The sequence below is a fragment of the Thalassophryne amazonica genome, chromosome 6 (assembly GCF_902500255.1).
Source record: "Thalassophryne amazonica chromosome 6, fThaAma1.1, whole genome shotgun sequence".
Classification (NCBI taxonomy): Eukaryota; Metazoa; Chordata; class Actinopteri; order Batrachoidiformes; family Batrachoididae; genus Thalassophryne; species Thalassophryne amazonica.
The window spans coordinates 58,377,637-58,382,200 of record NC_047108.1 but is presented as its reverse complement, the minus strand read 5'-3'; the positions used below and the strand labels follow the sequence as shown (position 1 = coordinate 58,382,200).

Here is a 4,564-nt window from a genome sequence, read left to right as displayed (position 1 = left end):
GGATGACCTCTTGGTGGACCAGGACCACCTTCGGCAGATCGTCTCCAATCCGGAGAGGAAGCAAAAAAAAAAAGAAAGTCTGACCAGATGTGGGCCAAAGAGAAACGTATTGCTACTCTACATGCAGAGGAGTATGATCGTGCCGAAGCGGAGGCCAGGGAGGAGACAAAAGTGTTGACCCTGGCAAGAGAGTTAAAGACTCTTACAGACCTGAAAGATGAACTTGACCGATTTAATAAAGTGCTCAAGACCGAGACGGATGACTTCGGAAAGAGTTCATAGTTTGAAGAGGTCCAACCGTGCCATGGAGCAGCGACTGGAGGAGATGAAGATTCAGCTGGAGGATGTATATAGGTAATGTTTCCAGGCCCACTCTGCCAAGAAGAAACGGGAGCTGGATCTGGGAGGGCTTGAAGGCCATCTTGAAGATGCTACTGAAAATCGCGATAATGTCTTATAGCACTTGAAGAAACTGCAGGCCCGAATGAAAGACCAGATGAGAGGACTGGAAGAGCTGTGAATGTTCGGGGATGAAGCAGTTAATGATGCTAAAGACAGTGATAAGAAGCTTAAAGCCATGGAGGGAGACATGTTACACATCCAGGAGGAGCTGTCTACTGCAGACAGGCTCAGGGAGTGAAAGGATGAGATCTATAGTCTCAACACAGAGTTCCCTGTTAGCAGAGAAGAGGCGGCTGGAAGCTCGTATCATCCAGCTGAAGGAAAAACTAGAAGAGAAGCTCAACATTGAGAGGGTCAATGAGCGCATGATGAAATTCACATGAGGTTGAGCAGCCGACGACGGAGCTGTCTTCAGAGCGCAGTAACGCTCGGCTCTTGGAGACAAGATCCCAGCTGGATCGTCAGCACACGGAGCTGAGACTGAAGCTGCAGGAGGTGGTTTTTTTTTTGGTTTTTTTTGCTCCCAGCCGACATTCCAGCCATGGTCCCTGGAGGGGGGTGTTTTTCCTGGCCCAGGTTCGTGTGGTCGCCAGGAGGCTTCCCGTGAGGGTGGGGTACTGTTGTGGGCTGGGGTGTTTGGCTGGCTTTGTTTTTGTTTTCTGTTTCTCCCACCAGGTGGTATGCATTCAGGACTGAGTGGCTGAGCATTAGGACCTCACCCTGAACACCTGAGGCTTGTTTTCACGTGCAGGTCATCAGGACTCACAGCTGTGGTGTATTCTGTCTTGATCAGAGATTGCTGCATTTAAACCTTGAATGCACAGTGTGTGATTGCCAGAGACTCGACCTTGTGAGCAGACGTGTGAGATCGACGTAAGGAGAACAATCTCACCATTACGGACGCAGAGACCGCTCCAGGTTTGACGCCACAGTCTGTGAAGGAGGATTGGGTGAGGTCTCACGCTCTTCAGCACACTTCCTGAGGTAATTTGGTTTTGGTGACTTTTATGACAGTGGATTTGGTGCCCCTCACACCTTGTGTTAGTGAGCTGTCACGTTATGCTAATTGTCTAATCAGCTTCTGCTGCAGTGGAGATTTGAACTGAGTTGTTCCGTGCCTGCAGGGTGAGAAGCTGATATATATTTAAGCCAGGAAGTGTTTGCTGATTGTGTGCACCCTTTTGAGCTGTCTCTCTCTGGGTGGAGAGTGTTGGACTCACCTCATGTTTTCTTTCTTCACAGACTCGGTTTGTCGCGGTCACCTGGGGGGGTGTCGGCGGGGTCCCTGGGTCCGAACTGCTGTGGCTCCAGACCGTTTGCGCTGCTGAGAGCGCACCGTGTTTTCACCTCACCAGACCGCGGACATTTTTGGTTGTTTATCACTGCACTTATTATGATTATTAAATTCTGTTATCTTTTGAACCGTGCTCTGCTTATTTCGTGCTGGGTCCTGTCAAACGCTGGGTCAGTGCTCCGACCGCGTCCGACACATAACAAACATGGCTTAAACCTACAGCTGTCCTCCCTTAAATAAGGCCTGCCCACCAGCACATACATTTAGTCACGTCCCTCATGATGTGAAGCAAGGCAGAGGAAGCTTCTGCGATTAGAATCGAAACGTCCTCGCATCAAGCAACCCAGTCCAGTCGAAGATTCAAGCTTCTCTACCACAAGGCAAGGGGTCTAGAATGGAAATGGTGTCATTCAAAATTAGAAATATTACACCTTGCGTGGTGTGACGCTATCTTAGACTATAAGCATGCATTATTGGCTACAAAGTGGACCGATTACTCTGATTTGATCAACAAAAACAAGCATAACTCAAAGTTGTTGTTTGACACAGTGGCAACACTTATTGATGGACAACCACTTGTAGTTCGCTCTCCTTTTACAGCTCAAGATTTCCTGGATTACTTTGAGAAGAAAATAGAAGACATTAGGTTAAACATATCCCAGCATGCCTTAACCCAGCCACTACATCCTGCAATTGAGGAGGGCGCTATTACTGAGGTATTACCTATATTTACAGAATTTGATAGTATTTCACTAGGCATGCTGACAAAACTTGTAACGTCAACAAAAAGCACAACCTGCTTATTTGATCCTATACCAACAAAACTCTTTAAGGACCTGTGGCCCACTCTTGGGCCAACTGTGCTGGAAATTATTAATCTTCCTTTAACTTCTGGATCCGTTCCTAAATGTTTCAAATCTGCAGTGAGTAAACCATTACTTGACCCTAATCTATTGAAAAACTATCAGCCAATATCAAATCTATCATTTTTCTCTAAAATTCTGGAAAACGTGGCGTCACAGCAGTTCGTGGACTATTTTACTGAGAATAATCTCTTTGAGCCACTGCGATCTGCTTTTAGAAAATATCATTCCACAGAGACAGCTCTCACTAAAGTCGTGAATGATCTTCTGCTTACAATGGACTCGGACACCACCACGGTTCTGGTGCTATTAGATCTCAGTGCTGCATTTGATACTGTGGATCATCATATTCTACTTGAAAGGCTGGAAAATCATTTTGGGATTACTGGGAGTGCCCTTGCATGGCTGACGTCATACTTGACCAGTCGTTCTCACTGTGTTTTCTACAGTAACACTACCTCTAACCTTAGTGACATGAAATTTGGGGTTCCACAGGGGTCCGTCTTAGGCCCCCTGCTTTTCTCCCTTTATATAGCACCCCTTGGGCACATATTATGGTGTTTTGGAATTACCTTTCACTGCTATGGTGATGATACTCAGTTATACATGCCGATAACTGCTAGTAATCTCGTTCACATAAAATCCTTAGAAGGTTGCCTTGCATCAGTGAGAAGTTGGATGTCTAGAAACTTCCTACTTTTAAACTCTGATAAGACTGAAATGATTGTTCTTGGTCCAGTGAGACATCAATTTGACCAGTTAATGCTCAGTCTAGGCTCATGTGTCATACATCACACTGAGAAAGTGAGGAACCTTGGGGTAATTTTTGATCCTACATTGTCCTTTGACCTCCACATTAGAAATATTACGAGGATTGCTTTCTTCCTCCCGCGAAATATAGCGAAGATTCCTCCCATCCTGTCAATGGCTGATGCTGAGATGCTGATCCATGCTTTTATCTCTTCTGGATTGGACTACTGCAATGTTCTATTTTCTGGTTTACCGCAGTCTAGCATTAGGGCTCTCCAATTGGTTCAAAATGCTGCTGCCAGACTTTTGACACAAAGCAGAAAGTACAACCACATTACACCCATTTTGGCATCCCTTCACTGGCTTCCTGTCCCAGTGAGATCAGATTTTAAGGTTCTGCTACTAGTCCATAAAATTGTTCATGGACTGGCACCTCCATACTTTGCTGACCTAATTAAACCTTACGTACCGGCCCGGGCTTTACATTCTCAGGGTGCAGGACTACTTTGTGTCCCTAGGGTGAATAAGAAGACTGCAGGTCGTAGAGCTTTCGCTTATCTCCCTGCATCAATAAAGCAGTCAGATTCTGTGGAGACTTTGAAGTCCAGACTTAAGATGCACTTATTTTCCCTTTCGTATGGCTAGCATACTGGTATAGTTTTGTTTTATGCTTTTTACTCTTTTAAGTCATTATATTAGGAAACAGAGCATGCCGCGGCCTCAACTTTACCTAACCTCTGGGTCTTTTAGTGAAGCTTAGGGCTCGTGGACAGCGATCACCTTTGTATTTCTTCTGTTTTTCTTGTTGATCAATGCTGGCAAATTATACAGTATTTCTTGTCTTTCTGATGCCTGATTCTGTTTTTTTCTCTCTGTTTAAGGTACAGTTCCATCCAGAGATGGGAATTGTATTTGTGCTGACGACCCTCCTGTCCTGTGCACCAACAGCATGTCCTGTATATTTGTTTTGTGAATTGTTCTGTTTCTGTGAATTGTTCTGTAATTTATGTCTGTAGCATGGCCCAAGCAGAGGGTCACCCCTTTGAGTCTGGTCTGCTTGAGGTTTCTTTCTCAGAGGGAGTTTTTCCTTACCACTGTTGCTCTGGGGGTTGGTAAGGTTAGACTTTACTTGTGTGAAGTGCCTTGAGGCAAGTCTTTTGTGATTTGGCGCTATATAAATGAAAATAAATTAAATTGAAAATTGTCTTGGCCCTTCATGGCACATGATTGCCCTCCCCTGCTGTAGACAGCATAT

At 45.2% G+C, this 4,564-nt stretch overlaps 1 pseudogene; it reads left to right on the top strand.

The window, feature by feature from the left end:
* Nucleotides 1–379: 379 nt before the first annotated feature.
* On the top strand, nt 380–894 carry LOC117511630 (annotated as a pseudogene).
* Nucleotides 895–4,564: the final 3,670 nt, after the last annotated feature.